At 42.0% G+C, this 23,039-nt stretch overlaps 1 long non-coding RNA gene across 1 annotated transcript; it reads left to right on the plus strand.

Moving 5' to 3' along the window:
- The first annotated feature begins 9,468 nt into the window (after window positions 1-9,468).
- On the plus strand, window positions 9,469-14,345 carry LOC115777981 (uncharacterized). Its single transcript, XR_004019722.1, has 3 exons — window positions 9,469-9,612; window positions 9,729-9,823; window positions 14,054-14,345. It is a non-coding gene; the product is annotated as an uncharacterized LOC115777981 (long non-coding RNA).
- Window positions 14,346-23,039: the final 8,694 nt, after the last annotated feature.

Genomic DNA, 23,039 nt, shown 5'->3' on the forward strand with positions numbered 1-23,039 from the left:
AGATGGAGCCAGTTTTAATAACTGTGCTATCAGGAGGTACTTGAATGGCCTTTGGTCAAAAAAGGAATCTGAAGTCTCACAATGATGCATGCTGTGCTTTTTTCTTTAGCAGATTATAAACTGTGTACTCCTAGCAGCAGCTTTATATTCTGATCAATAACCTTTAGGAATGAATGTTATATTATCAATGTTGTTTTACTTGAAATCAATGTGAGATATATTACTGGAGACAGTCATTAATTACTGGAGGATCTAATCTGATGTGTGTCTCTTTATACCTGATCAATCAGGCTTCTTATCAGTTATTTGTTGACTTTAAAACAACAAAAAGAATCAAATGTGACAGTAAACATTATTTTAGTGTGTAACAGGGAATCTGATTGGCCACTAAAGCTCAGCCTGAGCCTCTTCCTGTAAGAGAGCAGAGACAACAACATGAGGTCCTGATTGTTCTTAAATCAGCTTTTTAATAATCATTTGTTATTTTGTTACTGACTCTCATGAAAAGTCCACTGTGTTACATTTCTGCTGACAGTGACGTGGACAGTGACCTGCCTTCGTTCTGAACAAAAACCCACTCAGGATCTTCCATTACTGTGACCACTGTTCACCAGGATGTGCAGACATGTGTTTTCATGCAGCAGAAAGATGAACTCTGTACTACAGCTGTTTATTGAAGTCTTAGTAATACTAATACTACGACTACTAGTACTACTACTACTACTACTACTAATAATAATAATAATAATAATAATAAATGTAACTGTTGCTGCAAAAGGGAAATGTTCTCATTTAGATTTTTATGTCATTATTATGCTTTAATAGTTTGGGAGTTTTTTTTAGTATTTCAGATAATATATTGATTTGTGTAGTTATTATTGGGAACAATAATAGTCACATACTCTGAATAGAATTTATTGTTATGTAATTTAAAAATAAATAAATATTTTTAGCCACCTTCATTGTCAGTAATTAATGTTATTTAATTATTATTTTCAGGAGTGGGGGAGCCACTTTTTTGTGTCAGACCACAGTGGCTGTTCTACCAGTTCCAGCTCATCATCTTTAAGCTGGAGATTCCCAGAATTGTTTTTAGGCTAAACTGACCTGCACTGTAAATAAAAAATAAGCAGGAGCACAATAACATGTGCTACATGTGTCGGGTAGCCTGGAATTTGAGAGGTGGTTGATCTCCTAAAATCCACCAGGTAGATGCATTTTGTCCTCACAGGTCTCCAGGTTCACTTAGAAAATGTCCATTTGCCAAACAGGTGAGATTTGAATGTAAAGGGTTCAATGTGAATGTAAGCTTGAACCTAAACTGGCAGCAGTAACATGGTGGATGTTAAGATGCTGAGACTAAATGGTGTTTGGGGGCTTGTGGTGTATTAAAAAAATGGATTGAAATTTGGATTTGTGTGAAATGTTGTGCATGAAGGTTACAAGATTGTTAAAACTAGACCATACTTGAGGAGACTGAGCGTCTCCCATGAGGAAACTGCAAAATGCTTTTTTTCCACAAGTAGGGCCAAATCTGAGAAATCTTTCAGCCCAGTGTGGAATCTGAACTGTGACAGGGTTAGTGCAGTGTGAACAAGGTAAAGGAAGATGGGTAGTAACCAAGGTGGGGATGGACATTAATGGGAATGAATCGTTTTCCGTGTTGCACCAACTCAGCTGAGGGTTTAGCCTCAAAATCAGATTTTTGTGGAAACTGGCTGCAGGTTTGGTAGACCACCTGCCCACTAGAGTGAAACCTCTACAAGAGTCTTTTTTTTTTTTTTTGAGAAAATGCCAATTACCCCTCAGGAATCTTACTTATGTGCATCAATAGTATTTATTAAATTAATTCAACTTTAGAGGACTTTATATAGAATATTCCTGAACACAAAACTCATTTGTATATATAAAGGCCGGGTCATGTAGAAACCCATATACACGTAAAATAAAACATGTATGTGCAGGTTATCTGAGTTTTGCTGTAATTGCAATTAACATGTCTCATCTTCATTCACTTACTTGGGGTTAGGTTAACTGGCTACTCTAAATTGCCCATAGGTGTGAATGTGAGTGTGAAAGGTTGTCTGTCTCTCTGTGTTGGCCCTGTGACAGGCTGGCAACCTGTTCAGGGTGTACCCTGCCTCTCGCCCTATGACAGCTGGGATAGGCTCCATGAATCCTGGCCAAAGCAAGAATCCAGTAATGGTCCCCAGGCTAGGCTAGCCATTCTAGCCATTCTAATAAAGCTAGTCAGAACCAGCCTCCTGCTGCTGCTCCTCCACAGTGTTTACCTGTCCCGAGTGCTGTGGGTTGGTAACACTCCTGCTTAAACAGCTGCATAAAGGAAACAGCTGCATGATAACAGAATTACAGATGTGGAGAAGTCCACATCCTCTTTGGTTACATCAGCAGATAGCTGCTGTGCTTTCTCTTTGTCTGCTTGTGTGTTTGTAATAATGCTTCAAACACACTGCAGATTATTAGCAATAAGATTCATGTGCAGAGACAGAAACACTGAGGAACAGATTCTTTCTGGTGTAGCAGAAATAATCTCAATGAGGAAAAACATGTTGGATATCTGCACTGACATGGACTGGGGGATGTGTTAGAAAGTTATGCAACATCGTTTGATGGAAATAAAATGATGAACCTCCAGAGGGCTGAGGTCAAAGACACCTCAAACAGGAGCAGCACTGCTGGATGACAGTATTTCCTTTATATCTTATTTCTGAGTGTGGGACTCTGCTGTCATCATCACAGCAGGGGTCTGCTGTCATCATCACAGCAGGGGTCTGTTGTCTCTGCAGGATCAGTAAACTTTGACCTCACGGCTCTTCTGTGGTTCTAGCAGTTTGATGTCTGATCTGTTCAGGAGTCATAAAGAGAACATATCATCATCTCTGTCACACTAACGTCTTTCAAGTAATCACAACCTTTCAGTAGACACAGATGATCTGATGCATTTGACTCTTTAATGAGAAGCTGCTTTAGCTGGAAAACTCAGTCTTAGCTGGAGCACCAGGTCAGTGTAATGTGTGGGGAAGCTCACCAAGTCTGCCTGCAGTCCTAAGATGAAACCACGGTCTGCTGCTGCCATCTACTGACACTGAAGTGCTCCAACAGGCTCTGCAGCTCTGAGGCTGCACCACTGAAAGCTTAACATCCTCCACTTTGTGAATGTGCAGCAGCTCTTTTAGATCTGATATTGAGGAAACTTCACACTAACAGATGTAAACCTCACAAATGTTTTCTGTAAATACTGTTTTTCAAGTTTGAACACACCTGCTGTTCCCAGGTGGTCTCACGTCCAAATACAAACTGGGCCCATCCTGATCAGCACATGCTCAGTTTCTGAGATCATCCAGGATCAGGAGGGCTCAGTTCTGCATGTTTTAACAGACACTGAATGCCACACCATATATAACCATGAATATCTGTTCATGTTTTAGATTTAATTATAGTATACACTCAGTGGCCACTTTATTAGGTACATCTTGCTAGTATTGGGCTGGACCCCCTTTTGCCTGAATTCTTCATGGCACAGATTCATGGAGGTGCTGGAACAAGTCCTCAGAGATTTTGGTCCGTTTGACATAATTTCCACCACATCCCAAATGTTCTCTATTGGACTGAGATCTGATGACTGTGGAGGCCGTGTGAGTACAGAGAACTCACTCAAACCAGCTTGAGATGATCTGAGCTTTGTGGAACGGTGCATTAATCTGCTAGAAGCAGCCATCAGAAGATGGACACACTGTGGTCATAAAGGGATGGACACGGTCAGCAACAATTTCTGCATCGTGGGATCATCAATGTTTTATCTTATCATATCTTAAATTGTGACTCATCAGACAAGAAAACAGTTTTCCAATCTTCTGTTGTCCAGTTTCAGTGAGTCTGTGTGTGTATTGTAGCCTCAGTGTTCTTCACTGACAGCAGTGGCATCCAGCATTGCTGTAGCTCATTGGCTTCAGTGTTTGAAGAGTTTTGTGTTTAAAGATGTGCTTATTTGAGTTACTGTTGCCTTCCTTTCCTAGAATCACCTCTGATGTCAACAGAGCATTTTCACCCAGACAGCTGCTGCTCATTCTTTTTAAGACCGTTCTCTGTAAACCTCACAGATGGTTGTGCAGGAAAATCCCAGCAGTTTCTGAAATACTCAGACAAGCCTGTCTCAGCCATTCTTGCCAAACCAACCTGGTGATGCTCCCAGTACCTCGATGTCCTCATACAGCTGTCCCAGAGATTCTAATCTAAAGGCCTCCAGAAGGACAACGTGGACGTTTTCTTCTCCCCCATCATTAAGCAGTCTTTCATCACCAGATGGTTCAGCTGAACCAGCAGCACCATAACCAGCTTAGGGACCCACTGTCTCCCCCTGAGAGCGCCTCCTCCAAAAAAAAAACAAAGTCTTTCAGGAATGGATAGGCCTCCTGTAAGGCACACATGTCCAAAAGGGGATGGGATAGATGAGCCAAAATCTCTGAGTGGGTCACAGGATGCACTGATGCTTGACGTAAGGATGCTCAGATGTAGCATTGGGGTCAGTGCTGAAGGGGAACTGGAACAGAAGTAACAGGCAATGCGCGCTCAGCCAAGCTGGAGGCAGACTCATACTGCTGAAGAAGAGCGTCTGCATTTTTATTACTGCGGCCTGAATGATACTTTATTTCAGAGTCAAATGGTGCAAGTTGACCTGCTGACCTGTGCGACCACTCAGCAACCCCTCAGCCTTTGTGGAGTCTGTAGCGACCCCCTCTCTGGAGATGACATGGCCCAAGTAACTGACCTCTAGCCCCAAAAAAGGCACATTTTCCCGTTTAGCCTTGAGCTCCTCCTGCCAAGCAAAGCCAACCTCCAACCACTGTAGGTGTTGAGAGATGGAGGAAGACAAGATGATACGACTATATGTTACCCAGATACAAACGTATGTAGGCTGCTATTTTTTTTTTCAAACAAGCACAGCTGGGGACTGCTACTCTCCATCACTTAGGCCTCCCAATGCTACTGTGGGCCCTCACGGATTCATAATTGAATGGGGGGGTCAAGCACATGTACCATTGCTGGACTGGAGTGTCATAAAGCAGCAGTATGCTGTGAGGGATGAGACTGGTAAAACCCAAGTCTCCATCACAAGCAGAAAAGAAAATCCCCAGCATCATAACCCCTCCAGTTACACTTACTGTTCACAGAGTGAACAGTAAGTGTAACTGGAGGGAGTACCTGGAGTAACTGTTGCCCTATTTATTTATTTGTTTGCAAGTTTTCCTCAGAAATATACAACAAAGGAGACACAACACAGCATGACGTTAAGGGTAAGCACCTTTACCTACATCTTTATGTATTTCTAAACGTACATCAGAAGGTGAGCCATAAATAACCAATTATATCCCATTGGAAAGCATTAATATTCCTTTTTAATCAATACATGTTGCAACACTATCCTCCACACTGACCTCTGCTAACACAATTATAGGTCATTGCTTTGGCTACGCTGATTAATTCCCCGTTTTTGTGGCACAATGAAACTGAATCTTCTACAGACTTTTTACCTTCATGGCACAGGTAAAATTGTACTTTTTAAAGCACCAAATACCCAAAAATGATAAGAAATTTGTCTTGAAATCATTTTTTTTGTCTTTAGGCCTGTCATGTCTGGCAGTTTTTGCAATCAGAAAGATGATCTGAATGCACTGGTGCACCAAACATATTTGCTTTTACAAGAGCAGCTCTATAAGTTTTCTATAGGCTACTCTTGTTAATGGTTGTATTTTTATTTTTATTTTATTTATTCATGCCAGGGCTGACAGGCAGGAAGGAAGGAGTGAGAAGAAGAGGGATAGAGAGAAAGAGAGAAGGAAAGAAAAAAAAAGAACAAAAAATGGGAGAAAACAGAAAACTAGATACACAAACATAGATACACATATTCACATATCTATACACATGCATATACATATACACACAATCTAGCTGTGGTTTGTAGTAACGTGTGTGTGTGTGAAGCTGCCCCCCCCCACCCCCCCACCCAAGGGAAGGGAAACACGGAGGTTTCAAATGTCATGTGAAACAGAGATGTTCTTGCCACAAACACATATAAGAATCAGATGTAACAGGCCTTCCTTTCACCCCAGTAACATTAAAGCCTGCAGTGTTCATTTATTCAGTGCATGTGTGTCTAATATACCTTTGTTACATGATATAAAAATAGTGAAGGTAGATATCAGTATAAAGGTAATAAAAATTCCCCAACAGGACCCGGGGCGGCAGTGACAATCAGTGGGGAGCAGAGGGGAGTGGGAGGGAGGGGTGACTCCCGCCCTCTGCAACCATGTCCCACAGGAGCCAGTGCTCAGCAAGGCCAATTGTCCACACACACATGCACACACACACACATACATATGTGCCAGTTGTACACTCATGCACACACACGGATTTTACAGGAACACTAAGTGTGGGCGAGTGGGTACCAGCACAGTGCCAGCAGCATCCTGGGGAAGCAGCCAACCTGGCCTGAAACCACTAGCCAGTCCCTACCAGGGTGCATGAAACCAGGGTGTGGGACCCGCCCACTCCCTCCTCCCACTCCCTCCTCCCACTCAACGTGTTTGGGGTGATGTCTTGGGTGTATGTGTATGACTGTGTGAAAGCAGTGCTATTAAAACTGGAGGGACAGATGTGACATGAGTGGCCCTACTCACTGCAGCACAAGCCCCCCTCCCCCAAGACCCTTTGTATGTGTGGTGTGATGTTTGATTGAGTGGGAGGAGGGGAAGGGCCAGGATACATATGACTACCCCTGGCCATTGGCTCACTAAACACCCCTGTTCCCTACAGGTCCAGGGCCTGAAGTAGCCACACCCCCCAGGGCGCCACCATACTCAAGGCTGGCACCTACCACCGACACTGCAGACAAATACAACACAAACACACACACACACACACACACACACACACACACACACACACACACACACCCATATGCATACACACAGTGGTTCTGAGTCCAGGACCAACCGGCCCCCTGCAAGAAACCGCTGCTGCCTCAGCTGAGTGCCTCGCTATCACTTATTCATCACTTATTCATCACTAGCTTGTATTAAAAATAAAACTCAGAGGAGGTACAAAAATATACACCCCCCCCACACACACACACACACAGACACAGCAATGGGGTGGGGATTTTTGTGTCCCCAACACACTGTAAATGAAAAAATGGTCACATCGCTGACTGAGACGATGAAGGAAGCATGTCTCCAAAGTCTGTTCTGTAAGTAAAGAACTTGTTTCCTCCTCCAGCTTTTGCAGTCTTCCTGATTTCTGGCTGATGACAGATGAAAGGAAATGACATGAAAACAAGTTAAACTATATTTAAAATAGGTTTAAAACACCAAGAGAACACAGGGCAGGTCTGAGGAGGAAGCCTAACCATGGACCTGCACAAACAAACTGACTTGTGAAAAACTTATATTAATAAATTAGTGATTTTATTTACAGAGCTGCGCAGTGGACATGCATTATGTTATCTTGAATATCAGATGTTTTATATTTTGGATTTATTTCTGTGTTCTGTGTTTAGGTCTGTGGATGTAATTCATGTGTGTCAGCAGTCATCAGGTCAAATTTCACAAATCATGATTTTATAATTGAGTCATAGTTTTATCCATCCATCCATTCTCTTCCATTTATCTGGGGCACGGGGGCAGGAGCCTAAGCAGAGAAGCCCAGGTTTCCCTCTCCCCAGCCACCTCCTTCAGCTCCTCTGGAGGGACCCCAAGGCGTTCCCAGGCCAGCCGAGAGATATAATCTCTCCAGCGTGTCCTGGGTCTGCCCAGGGGCGTCCTCCCGATGGGACATGCCCGGAACACCTCACCCAAGAGGTGTCCAGGAGGCATCCTAATCAGATGCCCGAGCCACCTCAACTGGCTCCTCTCGATGTGGAGGAGCAGCGGCTCTACTCTGAGCCCCTCCCAAATGGCCGCATTCCTCACCCTATCTCTAAGGGAGAGGCCAGCCACCCTTCGGAGAGAACTAATTTCTGCCGCTTGTATTCACAATCTTATTCTTTCGGTCACTACCCAAAGCTCATGACCATAGGTGAGGGTAGGAACGTAGATCAATGGGTAAATCAAGAGCTTCGCTTTTACACTAAGCTCTCTCTTCACCACGACAGACCGGTGCAGCGTCCGCATCACTGCAGAAGCAGCCCCGATCCGTCTGTCGATCTCCCGCTCCCTTCTCCCGTCACACATGAAAAAGATGTCGAGATACTTGAACTCCTCCAGCTGGGGCACAGTTGAAATAAAAGCATAAACCAAACTTGATGAAAGTTTTGATCAACATTAACAGAATCTGTTTTCTTTAGAATCACTGGCACAGAACCATAAAAACCCTGACTTCTAACTTCATTGAATGAATGAATGAATGAATGAATGAGAATTGATTTGTCTTTTCAGTGCTGATCTCAGTGCTGAGCTGCACCTCAGATGAAGGTCAGTGATCTCCTGTGATTGTTTTCATCCTTTAAATGTTTAAAATCTCGTGTCATTTGCTTCAGACTTAAGTTATTCTTCCCATAACTCATCAGTGGTTTATATGGACATTCACATGTAATGACAGTATATGTGAATGTACATGACTGAAATATGTCTGTACTTCACAAGATTACATGAAGTACTGCTCATCCTATAGATATACTGTAGGGTTGCTGTGATTGAATGAACCTGTAATTGTTTCAGTTCTGACAACAATAACAAAGATTATAATTATTTCATTTTACAGCTCGTCTGACTGTGAGTCCCAGCAGCTCTCAGTTCTTTATCAGAGACTCTGTGATTCTGAGCTGTGAGGAGGACGACAGCTCTGCTGGATGGACTCTGAGGAGAAACACAAGCAAACGACAGAGGACTCAGTGTGGAGATGGGTGGGGAGAAGCAGCTGGTTCTTCCTGTAACATCAGCTACTGCTACACAGCTGACAGTGGAGTTTACTGGTGTGAGTCCAGAGAGGGCGCCATCAGTAACATGGTTAACCTCACAGTCTCTGGTAAGCTGAGTGTGTGGAGTTAGTGTTGATGAAGCTGTGTGTAAATGGATGAAATGCTGTAGTTTGTCTCTGTGTTGAGGTGGATCAGTGATCCTGCAGAGTCCTGTCCTCCCTGTGATGGAGGGAGATGCCGTCACTCTGCTCTGTCAAACAAAGACCACTCCCTCCAACCTCCCAGCTGCTTTCTATAAAGATGGCTCCCTCATCAGGAAGCAGACTACAGGTCACATGACCATCCAGCATGTTTCCAGGTCTGATGAAGGCCTCTACAAGTGTGACATCAGCGGTCATGGAGAGTCTCCATCCAGCTGGATCACTGTCACAGGTGACACACTCACCTGTCTGTGTTTCTGCAGGTTTCAACATTCACAATGTGACCATAACTTAATGACTGTGTTTGCTTTATTTTAGAGAGACACACCACCACACCTCCACCTACATCCACATCTCCACCTACATCCACCTCTCGTGCTGTTCTCTCTGTGATGTCGTTTCTTAAATCAGTCTGTATTGTGGTCCTGCTGGTGTTACTGGTTCAACGGGTGAGACGTGTTTATAGGAAACCTGAAGGTGAGACTCAGACTTCTGGATTTTTCTCTTTCAAACTGTTTTTCAGAATAAAATTATTGTAAATGATTTTAATGTGATATTTAAATTAATTTGTTCTTCATTCTGGTTCTTTTCAGCTGATGGGGGAGAAGTTGGACAGATGACATCACAGATGACATCATAGATGACATCAAAATCTCGAATCATCAGCAGCCAATCAGAGGAAGCAGAGGTAGAGTTTGATGGGTTCATGTTTATATTCAAAGCAAAGATCAAACTTGGTTTGCAGGCTGAAGGAGCTCTGAAACAATTTAAAGGTAACAAACTGAGATCGTTTCTGTGTGAGCAGAAAAATCTAATATTTGATCCAATATCAGAGGCTCGTGTAAGGAAGTAAGAAACAGACTGCAAAGCATTCTGGTTGTTGTAGGACTTTAATCTTCCATCTGCTCTGTAGCCCACCTTTGACTCTGTCTCAGCTGTGATTGGCTCCAGCCCTCCTGCTTTACTAAGGTGGATCAGTGGATCAGACAATGGATGAAAGGATGATTTGTTTCAATGTTACATTTTTCCAAAAACTCAGTCAAAGACTGTAATTGATCTGCAGCTGATGTGTGTTTGTAGCCATGAGTGCTGTTCTCCTGAGCTGGACTGTGTGTTTTTCAGCCTGTGGTTAGTCTGTTAATAGAAGCTAACGTCTCTGTGGTCGCATGGAAATTCTTCAGCTGCGCAGGGTTTGCTGTAGCCACACCCACACACACAGTGTTGTGACCCTTTACTTGTTTTAAATGATCATTTTTAACTTTGTGCGACATCCTGACATGCAGCCATCATTGATCGTGTCAGCATGACAGCAGCTCTGTGCTCAGTTTAAACTCAGCTTCCTGGATCAGGTCTCTCATCTTTCAGTGTTAAATATAATCTGTACTTCACTGCTTGTAGTCAGGCACACTGTGTGTCATGTTTTCATACAGGCTCTCCTCTCTGACGCCTCTGCTTCATCTTTATGTTTTCTTCAATTCACTCCATTTTTTAACATCTGTTTAACGCTGAGATAAACTTTGTTTAGTTTTTGTAAGGAGGATAATTATAACTGTTTTCATCGTCATATCAAGGAAAAGATAATGAACCAGAGCATTTATGATTCTTTATATACGTTTTTCGCTAACAGCAGTTTGAGCTGTTAATGAATGTGAGAGTTAGAAAAAGTAATCAGGGTGTTTGTAGAGGAGCGCAGTCAGGAAGTGTTTAACAGGGAAACAGACGAGAGCCTGCTGCTCATAGCTGTGAGGTTTGTTGGAATCAGGGTTATTATAGTTAACGAAAACGAACGAAATAACGAAAACTGAAATTGAAAAAACATTGTCGTTAACTGAAATAAATAAAAACTATAATTAAAAGGAAAAAACGATAACTAATTAAAACTGAATTGTGAGTTTACAAAACTAACTAAAACTAACTGAAATTATCGATAAACTGACTTTCATTTACTTGTTTTTTTGGGGTTTTTTTTAAGCCTTGTGGATTGATATGAAATCATTGTTTCCGCTCTCCGAGTTTAAGCTGGGAGCGCCACAGGACAACTGTGTGAGTGAGTGCGCATGTGCGTGCGCTCACCGCGCTGGTCCGCAAAGTAATGGCTGCGGTCTGCCGAGTCCCGTATGGAGGTTCTTTGAGTACAAACACCTGCACACAACCACAAGGTAATTAACACACACAATCCAGCTACACAAGCATAAATGCGGACATGAGGTCAGCAACTTCTGTAGGTTGTGTACAGAGGCCGCAAAGACCCTGCAGGTTTAATTAGCGAGCATCTAACCAAGCTAGCTCCAAAACAGAAGCAGCTTCAGGTGGTGAGAACATCAGGATGCAGCTGGATTTGAGCTTTGACTCCTTCAAAGAGTTTGTTTTTGTTTAACACCACATGTAGGCGTTATTAATCTGCTGCACTGATGCTGAAGTTTATTGTGGAGTTTATTGTAGATTTATTGAGTTTGGGAGTTCATGTTTTTCTTTGTTTCTCCCTGATTATGCTCATGTGTGTCCTTAATATTACACAAATTTAGCATGTCTTGTGAACAGTTGGTTGTTGACTATATTTCTTTAAACTGTATCTTTTGTCAAGTTTTCATTACACAATAGTCACTTTTGCGCCTTGAATCTTGCACCTGATTAGGTATGAAAATACTAAAACTAATACTGAAACTAACTGAAACTAACTAAAACTAAGCATGAAACCAAAAATAAAAACTAATAAAAACGAGCAAAACCACTCTGAAAACTAATTAAAACTAACTGAATTAGAGAAAAAAAAGTAAAAACTAACTAAAACTAAACTATAATGTAAAATCCAAAACTATTATAACCCTGGTTGGAATCAATGACAAATGATCATTTATTATCTGAGTATTCAATCTGACTGATGGGTCTAAGGTGATCCACAGCTACAGGAACTCAGAGCTAAATTGTTCCGAAACCTTCAGTCACATTAATCTATTTTCATCAAGTTAGAAGTGTTAAAAATGAGCCTCTGCATGTGAAACCACAGCAGCTACTTCCTCCTCTCGTTTCCACTAAACTGAAGGTACACAGTGTGTCAAAGTGTGGGTCTGTTTTCTACCTTTAGTTTTTCTTCTTCTGATCTTAATCACAAATGTCCAAATATAACTGGTGACATGTTTCCAAAACAAAAACACGATGACTGCAGAGCTGCTGAAACCTGCCGTCAGTTATAAAGTTTCTATGAAATCTTTGCTTAATGTTTTTAAAAACAAAAATCAATTGAAGTAAGTGTATTTCCTGGGAGAGTGAACTGTTTCCTTTTAATATATAAAGATGTGAATTAGTTATATAAAACCTGAGGAAGCACAAACCTGTTCAAAGAGAGAACAGCTGCTCACATCTGTTACTGCAAACTTTAAATCACTGATCACAAATCAAAGGTCTGAACTGAAAACGTTACACAGGCTAAATACAAAAACACAATCACTGAAATATACTTCAGATACCAAAGGAAGAGTTCTATGTATGTATTGTTTTCTGTATTTAATAGATTGTTGGTCCTGATGCAGTGGGTGGAGCCATGAAGGAGCTACCACAGACTAAAATAGGGCTGCTGCACACAACCGGTGATGAAGAACTTGACTCGGAGAAGGGTTTGTGAAGTCATTGAATCTGAGTTAGTGGGCATCCAGGGACTATTATTGTTCTAGCAGAACAGCTGTGCAGAATAATTTCTCTCAAGCTGTGCCCCCCCCAGCTTGAGAGGCTGTCTGGCAACCTGTACAGGGTGTACCGTGCCACTCGCCCTCCAGTTACTGAACCATGCTCACGCTTGGTGACAGCACAGGAAGTGCTGTGAAGCAGCAATTGGAGGTGAAATTCCAGAACTTTGAACCTCTCATATACTTCCTGGTTTTCACTGTTAATGGCAACAGTTCTTATTATTTATATATTTATTTATTTATTTCTGTGGTTTAAAATGTGTCATAAACACTCATTTGACACAAATGTGTCAGATGGGTGCATCTGTAGTTACTCTGCGATCTGAAACTGAATTTCCTTCAAAGTGCGCAAAACTTTAAAGCTGATCAGTTTATATTAAAGCAGGTATCGTATAAATGAAGTTGGATTCTGCAGAGAGACGATGTCTCAGTGAGCACTCAACAACAAACTTCATTTCATTACCAAGTTCCTGTAAACGCTCACAGAAAAGCTGATACTGAAATAAAGAGTAGGTAAAGGAATCAGAGGGGATTAAATGCTGCAGCAGTTCACAGGATGGGTGGCAGTGGGTAGGTGCTCACCTCGGAGGGTCACTGGTTTGAGTCCCCGTCTGAGCGCATGCTGTCTTTGTGTCCCTGGGCAAGACACTTAACCTACATTGCCTAAGTGTGAATGTGGTTGGTGTTTGGTGGTCGGAGTCGGTGGTAAGCATGAATTTGCAGCCACGCTTCTGTCAGACTGCCCCAGAGCAGCTGTGGCTACATTAGCTTAACACCACCAAGTATGATTGAGGTGTGAATGAATAGTGCATAAAACTGTAAAGAGTCTTTGAGTACCTTGAAAAGCGTGCTGTAAGTCTAATGCATTATTATTATTATGATAATCTGAGACAAACCACCAGACAAAACACTTCCTGCTGAGGTTCTTTCACAATAAAACTCACTGATGAAGAAAAGCAGCAGGACTTTTAATGTGGCAGCTGTGGAGGAAGTGCTGCGTTTCACTGATGGCAGTTTGATGTTGTTCAGGGAGGTGTGTGAGTCAGCTGATGTGAGTCTTAATGAGTCCTGCAGGAAGCAGTTTCTACCTGAAAGGTGTTACAGGAAGAATGAGCTTTATATTATTGAACTCTGATTGGTTTGATGTGTTCAGTGTCGTCTCCTCATTCTGTCACTTTGCTGTATGAAACCTGTTTTTCTCATGTTGTTTGAACTGTGTGTGTTTGTGTGTTCAGACTTTAAACCAGAGCCAGACGTCATCGACTCCTCACTGAAGCTCCACCAGTCCAACCACTGGAATCCAGCTGCTGCTCTCTGACTGCTGCACACACACCTGAGGACACTGACTTGTAATGTTGACTGTGTATATTTGTGTGTGTTATTCTCAGTATATTAATCTTGTACAACCACAGAGGGACAAAAAGTCAAATGGGAACAGGATGATTTTTAGAACTCAATAAACTGTCTCACTCGTTCTTCTTGTGTGGTTTTGTGGGTTTCAGTAAGATCTCTGACACCAAATGTGAACTGTTGGTCTTGATACACAAAGTAGACACAGAGGAACAAACATTAAACCATAACTGCAGCCTAACAGCAAGAAAATCATTCTGTGGTTATAAACTTCAATGTAAACATTCAGAATGAAGTGTGTGTGGATCCATAATGAGCACCATCAAGCCATCAAGATGAAGGAGGAGTCTTATTGTGGTTGGCTGGCCTGTGGGACTCCAGAGGCAGCAGATGCTGCTGTCTGTGGTGGCCAAAGCAAAAATTTGGGTGTGGGAGGAATTTGGTGAGAACATAGGAAAATATTTTTGGACTTCCTTGAAGAAATTCTGTCAAACTGTCAGGAAAGTGGTGGTCTGCTATGATGTGGTTGGGACTCTGCTGAGGATATAATAGGATATAATATAGGACATGGAGATGAAAGGAATACTTTGAAGATCTCCTTGATCCCACTGAGAGCTGCAATAAATGAATCTTTTCAAAGCACAGATATTAAGACCTTCTTCTCCACAGCCAATTATCAGCCCCCCCCCCCCCGATGCTAACAGTCAGCTGTGCGCTCTGTTTGAGGCTGCTGTGATAAACATGGAGGAAAGGCAAAATGCTCCTTTTGTGTCTTTTTAAATAAATTTGAATGTATTAATTATTGTTTCCTCCTTTCATATTTCCGGAGTTGCTCTGAGTCGTGTCTTAGTCCCTCTTCAGGAGCTGAGAGTAGAAGAGGAGAGAAAGAGTCACAGAGAGGAGACGAGGGACCAGAATGAGACACGTTTCCTTCAAAGCTTCATTTTACAGCTGCATTTTAGGATCTCAGGTGTTCATCACATGTTTCTATTTAGAGACACTTTAATTATATTCTCAGCAGTGATGATGGAGTTTGTTTTCACTTCATATTTACAGTTTTTCCTCCTGTGACATTGAAGGTCAGAGGTCAGATGAAACTGAAGCGCCTCTGCTGCCACCTACTGGTGCTTATTATTCTGTGACTGATGCCTTTCTACACAGTGCATGGACTCACTAGCCACTTTATTAGGTACACTTTGCTGATCCTGGGCTGGACACCTTTTTCCTTCAGAGCAGCTTTAATTCTTCATGGCTTTGATTCAAAGAGGAGCTGGAAACACTCCTCAGAGCTTTTGGTCCACACTGATGTGACAGCATCACACAGCTGCTGCAGATTTGTTGGCTGCACATCCATGATGTGAACCTCTCATCCCACCACATCCTAAATATAGGATTTTAAAGCATTCACTGTGTTTCAAATGTTAGAACTGTATTTATGATAAAGGACATATAGATGATATAGATCAGGGGTCGGGAACCTTTTTGGCTCAGAGAGCCATGAACGCCACATATTTTAAAATGTAATTCCATGAGAACCATACAATATGTTTAACACTAAATACAAGCAAATGTGTGCATTTTATGTAAGACCAACACTTTTAAAGTACAATAAGTCTCTGAATTCTTTTTAATAACGTTGTCATGCTGTTGCTAACCAATTTTCTTCAACCAAGTTTGTTCACAGAATGTGTTTGGGAAAAAGCTACAATAACCTGCTGCTGAACGCCCAGAAGACAGTGGAGATTATAGTGGACTTTAGGAAGCACACAGCCCCTCGACCCTCCATCATCCTGACTGGCACCCCCATCACCACAGTGGACTCATTTCGCTTCCTGGGAACTACCATCACCCAGGACCTCAAGTGGGAGCCCACCATCACCTCTGTCATCAAGAGGGCCCAGCAGTGGATGTACTTCCTGCGGCAGTTGAAGAAATTGAACTTGCCATCAAGGACCATGGTGCAGTTCTATACTGCCATCATTGAGTCCATCCTTACCTCCTCCATCACTGTGTGGTACGCTGGAGCCACCACTAGGGACAAACAGAGACTACAGCGCGTTGGGCACTCTGCTGAGAAGGTGATTGGCTGTAACCTCCCATCTCTCCAGGACCTGTACACCTCCAGGACCCTGGGGCGTGCAGGTCGGATCACAGCCGACCACTCTCACCCTGGGCACAGACTTTTTGACCCTCTCCCCTCAGGCAGGAGGCTACGGTCCATACGGACCAGAACCTCCCGCCATAAGAACAGTTTCTTCCCCTCTGCTGTTGGACTCATGAACAATAACCCTAAGACTGTTACCACCACCCTCCACAAACGCTGATGACCCTATGTCTATGCACCTGTCTGATTGCACTGATATAGATATAGATATAGATATAGATATAGATATATAGATATAGCTATAGATAGATAGATCTCTTTATTGTCATTGTTACAAGAACAACGAAATTAAAAGTGCCATCAGTCGGTGCCTAAAAATAAATAAATAAATAAAAATAATAACCATAATAATACTAAGCATTTACACGTAAAATAACAAATAACATTCTCACGCACATCCTACATGTCGATTTTGTGGTTTGTTTAACATTGCATTTAGTTTAGTTATTGCTGTGGGGTAGAAACTGTCTCTGAGTCGGTTTGTTTTTGTTCTTAATGCTCTGTATCTTCTACCTGAAGGCAACAGTGCAAACAAAGAGTGTCCAGGGTGAGAAGTGTCTTTTGTGATATTTTGTGCTTTTTTAACACAGTGGTCGCTATGCAAGTCCTCCAATGAGGGGAGAGGGCAGCCGATGATTTTTTGGGCTGTATTTACAACCCTTTGGAGAGCTTTTCTTTGAGCCGCAGTGCTGCTGTTATATCATGCACCAATACAGTATGTTAGTACTCTCCATGGAGCACTTGTAGAAGGATACCAGCAGATTTTGCTTGATATTGTTCTTCTTGAGAACCCTCAGGAAGTACATTCTTTGTTGGGCCTTTTTTGTCAGCTCAAAGGTGTTCGTGCTCCATGTGAGACCCTGCTCAATGTGAACCCCCAGGAAACGGAAGTCAGCCACCCTCCCCACACAGACTCCCCCGATGGTCAGTGGTGTAATGTCTGTTTTGTTCCTCCTGAAGTCTATTACAAGCTCTTTTGTCATTGCACTGGACTATAGTTTATATTCTATTATCTTTACAGTCACTTTATTAAGTCACTTTAGCATTCATGTGGTTTCTGCTTTGCACTAAATGATTATGACTTATCGTAATTATTTTCTGCACTGTATATTTTGTAATATTGTGTTATAGTTTTCTAATATCTCTGTATAATTTTTAATATTTTGTTATAGTTTTTATAATTGTTTGTTTTTATGTAAGCACGAAGTACCGCAGCAATTTCCTAATGTTGTGAACCTGTTCACGCATATGGCAATAAAACCTTCTGATTCTGATTCTGCTTCTGATTTGCAGTGACCAGGAAGAGTCTGACACAAGGCTGGTGTTACATACAATACACCTTGCACCTTCACATTCACATTCAGACCTCATTGTAAAATGTGATGATACAGATGTGCTGGTTTTTGCTTGTGTACTATTCAAGGAAAAGGATGTTTGGATTTGTATGGCCATCACACAGGGAGGATGGAAGTCTCTGCACTCACCTGGTTGACCTGAGGTACTTAATAGCATCTACCACAGATTCATCAGCAGCTAATTTACCCCAGACTGAGGATGCCTTTGCACAATATGTGCAAAGGCATCCTCAGTCTTAAAACTGGACACTGCAGCTGGAGAAAAGGAGGAATTCCACCTCCACGCTTGTTTGTTTGTTTTGTTAGACGGCCTTTTGTTTGATTTGAGTCAGTTATTTGATTCATACTGTGTGTAGTTAAGTTATGATTTTATTAAAAGGTCCCATAAAGGCCAAACTGTTATCCTCTCTGTGGTTTCCTGTCCTACTCACTCATCTCTGGTGATTTTACCAGTACAGTCTAGTATATTGCAATGAATGCAGTTTATTCTTTCTTTTGGGACAGATCAAACATTTTTAAATGATTATCATGGTATATCTAAATATTTGATACTGCTGGATTTAGAAAACAAGCACATTAATTCAAAAAGCCTACTGTGTTATATGACAATACATGCAGTATAATAATATTTTGGACTGGAGGCTTAATTTTCTCAGTACTTCAATTTCTCTTAGTTGGGGCACTTCATACATTAAGTGACTTAAAACCCTGATTATGCAGGCTACATTTACATATTTGGTATTGATGGATTCAGCACAACCTCACCTTTCCAAAAGGCCATCATATGTGCTTCTATGACAATCCCTGGCAAAGCAATTATAAAGTAAATGAAACCATTTTGCACAGATATTTTTTTTTTTCATGTCCGCCTATTTGAGGTGTGTGTTCCAAGGTCTCTATCTGCCCCATACGTTAAGATATTCACAGTCAGTGTTTTCTGGTGGATAAAGCAACATCCTGACTACATACATGTCTATTCTGAAAGCTCTCAGGCCTTGTGTTATTAATCTACATCAGTTTCTGTGTGCTAACCTCCATGAGGACAGGCTGTACTTGAGCTCTTTTTTAGTTTTAGGTTATATAACCATATCTATCAATGTAACCATCTTGGCAGTAAAATATTTTGTCCATGGATCCATTTCATACAGAGGAGACCTTAGAGATGAGGACAAACATGGTTGGGTTTTTGGGGGCATTGTCGCTAACCTACAGTATGGGGACCTCTTTTTAAGGAGAGTCTCAGAGGAGGAGGTACACACTCAGTAATGGCACAGGGCTTCTCTGCTCAGACTCCACCCTATGTGATAAAACACACATACTGGAGCCTGTGGGTCAGTCAGTAATTTGTACAGTGTAGAGTTGTTACAAGTCAAAACTGTGCAGTGAGCGTCTCTTTTAACATCATTGTCACAGAGGCAGCGTTATAGAGTCGGGTCTGCAGATTCAGACATGAGAGAAGCTGCTCTGACATCTCTGACATGGACTTTACTATTTTTCTGCTTCCTGGGGTTTACATCTGGAGGTGAGATCTGAAAATAAATCATGTTCATTCTGTCCTGTATATTTATATATCGAGGGCTTGGAGTCACAGGAGTGTAAGTGACATTTTGCCAGCTTTACAGAGGAGAAAAATGACCATAGTTTGCTCTCACTTTGTTACTGATTTTAGGTTTTAAACATGTTTCTTTTTACAAATTGATGACACAATGCTTAATGAACAATATTGTCTTTGTTGTAAATGCATTTACACCCTTTTGGCACCAACTTCTTCTGTGCATTCAGATTTAAGCCTTTTGGTTTTTGTTTTTGTTGAATAACTCTATTCCTATTAAAACTTTAGTTCTGTAATTTTGATAGTAGACACAGCAAATGAAGAGCTTTCTTTTGAGATATATATATATAGTTATTCAACAGTTATTAGGCCTAAACTAGAAGTTACTGAACTTAAAATACTTTTAAGAAGTAATCCATTCTACTATAAGATCCAGATACATTTGAAAAAAGAAAGTGTATTCTTTGTGCTTTAAATTTTAATTAATTGTATTTTCTTGTACTGATGTGCAGCATAAATGGAGGAGGGGTCAGTCCATAAATGCAGCAGCAGCATAAAGGGTTTTGTTCCAGTCCATCTACAGCTGGATCGTCTCATGTTTCTTGCAGCAATGACTGTCACATGTTTTATATTTCGAGAAACTTTTAATCCAATGAAATATTAGAGCATTTTTAATGTCAGAAATGGTGAAACACAGAAAGTTTGATCCTCCTCCGTCTATGGTTAGAACATTCTAGCAGTGGTTGCACCTCTTTAATGTTTATAATGGTTAAAAAAAAATACATAAATGATACATCTGTGCGTCTTTTTTTTTACAGCTCCTTCTACAGCCTCCTCTCTCTTCAGTCTGACTGTTAGGCCTAAAGATGTTAGACTTTTAGTTTGATTTTACCTGCAATGACACACTTGCCTGAACACTGAGCTCATCAGCATCATCACCCTGAGAGTTGTTGCTCCTCCAGGTGAGTGAGCAGAGTTCAGTGTGTCTGTGATCAGAGGTGAAGCTGCTTCCTGGTTGTTGATGTTTGTTTCTAAAGATGTTGTTGATGAGACTTTGTAGAAAGCAGCTGGTCTGAGTGATGTGATCAGAGTGCAGTAGATAATGTCTGACAGCAGTTTGAAGAGGAAATGGATTCTGTTCTGTTCTTCACTCATCACCTACCTGACAGCTGACACCTCACACCTGTTTCTACCTGCAGGTCCATCAGGAGGAGCTGCTGGACTGATTGTTGGTCTGTCAGTTTCTGTTGTAATTCTTGTTGTTTTCTTGATCTACAGGAAACCTAACCAGAATCAGGATCCATGTCCCCACTCTCTCGAACTGCAGCCTGTGTGAAATATCTCAGAGGTTTTTCCAAATGAACTTTGAGTCTCCTGCTACTGTTCCCAATCCCCAATTTCATCATTCATACTGGAGCAGACATTTGATCTGCAGACAGACAGAAGTTAATGATGATAAACATCATTACCATAAAATGCATTAAGGATGAGAAGCCTGAGAACAAACGGCCTCGGCCAATTGTAGCTAAATTTGAACATTATAAGCAAAAACAGCAGGTCAAGAGTCGGGGCAGAGTGCTGCGTGGAACAGACTACAGTGTTAGTGACCAATTTCCAAAAGAGATTCTCGATCGGAGGTGAGTATTATTTCTAATAAGGAAGAAATGCATCACTGAGAGAGTCAAAAAACAAGAGAGCTAGTCACGGAGACTATGCTGTAGTCACGCGAGACTTTGTGAATCTCGGCAGTATTGTTAATGGCGGCGTGACTCTATCAGCAAACATTTGCGTGATTAGCCTTTTTTTTTCGCCAATTTATAACTAGACAGGCTTAAAACTAAAAAATATAGGTAGTTTCTTAGCCTAACTTAAATTATTTTCAACAATCTGGAGGACGGTGAAGAGGACCTGGATAGTTTGCTGCGGTACATCGACGGGTGTTTTGAGCGAGTCGTCATGGGGAAAACAGACAAGACGCCGACTCCCTCCACCAGCAAAGGAACGCCGTCCACAAAAAGAAGCCGCCCCGAAGATTCCCCAGAGGCAACTTCGCCACCCACCACCAATATTGTGGGCATTCTGGAGTCCATTAATAACAAATTGTCCAGCTTTGACGCCCGCTTGGCCCTGGTTGAAATCCTTCACAAGGAGTTTCAGGCCCTGCGGGAGTCAGTCGAGTTCAGCCAGCATCAGGTGGAAACACTGGCTGCTGAAAACGCTGTCCTCAGAGAGTCGGTGAATTCCCTCACCGAGGAAACGACCCGGCTCTCAGAAGAAAATAAGAAAATTAAAGAATCGATTATCGAGCTTCAGGCCCGCAGCATGAGAGAAAATCTTGTGTTTTCAGGTATCCCGGAGAAGGCAGAGGAGGACCCGGAGGCTACAGTGAAGGAATTTATTCAAACTCACCTGAAGCTCCCGGAGGACGCCGTGAAGACCATCGCCTTCCATAGAGTCCACCGCCTGGGAGGGAAGCGACCCGGAGCACGCAGACCCAGACCGATCGTGGCCAAATTCGAACACTTCAAAGAAAAAGAGCTGGTGAAGAGCCGCGGCCGGGAGCTGAGAGGGACGGACTTCAGCGTCAACGACCAGTTTCCAAAGGAGATCCTGGAGCGACGCAAGGCCCTATTCCCCATCCGGAAGAAGTTCATGCAGGGAGGCTCCCGGGCTGTCATCGCCGTGGACAAACTGTATGTGAACGGACAGCTTTACCGAGACAAAAACACCACGCCATGGCTCTGCTGATCGATCAGGTGATCTGTGTCCATATTAACGTTCTTTTCTGAGTTTTTTTTCAACCATCTAAACAGTACCATTAAATAGCCTAAATCTGTCTAAGTAGTACCATTAACGCCGACGAGTCAGCATAGTACCGTGATCGTTTGTTTGTTTGTTTGTTCTGTTTTGTTTTCCCCTCATCTAATTTCATTCTTATGTCACTTAGGTCACTTTTTACACGTCTTTTTTCTTTCTGCACTCAGCAATATGTCTACGTCACTTACAATGCTACAGTTTACTACACTAACATACAGCGCAGATGCACACACACCAACATACAGCGCACATACATGTACACACGCACACATCAATATAAAGGGCACACGCCAACATACAGAACATATGTACACACACACACACATCTTTAGTGAGCACACAACAGTCCATCAGTTAGTTTAAATATGAGCACACTCAGATTTGTCTCATGGAATGTGCACGGGGCTGGTTCGAGGGAAAAGAGACTAAAAATTTTTAATCGGTTAAAAGACTTAAAAGCAGATGTTGTTTTTCTACAGGAGACACATGTGTCCAAAACATCTGTGCTCACTCTTTCCTCTCCACAGTTCCCTCACACGTACTCAGCCTGCTATAACTCCAAACAAAGAGGTGTAGCTATATTGATTAACAAGAAGATAAACTTTAACATTAACAACAGTACAATAGACCCTGAAGGTAGATTTATAATACTTAATTTATCTATACAGAATACAGATTTATGTATTGCTAGTATATATGGGCCAAATGTTGATGACCCCTCCTTCTTTCATGCTTTGTTCACTTCACTCTCAGATCACTCTGACACCACACTTGTAATAGGAGGAGACTTCAACCTGGTACTTAATGCAGATATTGACAGGCTCAGTACAGCAGTAAGTCAGAGGAACTGGCAGTCTGCAGACATTCTTAAACAGTACATGAAGGATTTTGGTCTTTGCGATGCTTGGCGTTCACATCACCCCACTCTGAGAGATTATAGTTTTTTCTCACCAGTACACAAATGCTCGGCTCCATTACTTAGT

This window comes from Archocentrus centrarchus, unplaced genomic scaffold (assembly GCF_007364275.1).
Source record: "Archocentrus centrarchus isolate MPI-CPG fArcCen1 unplaced genomic scaffold, fArcCen1 scaffold_91_ctg1, whole genome shotgun sequence".
Classification (NCBI taxonomy): Eukaryota; Metazoa; Chordata; class Actinopteri; order Cichliformes; family Cichlidae; genus Archocentrus; species Archocentrus centrarchus.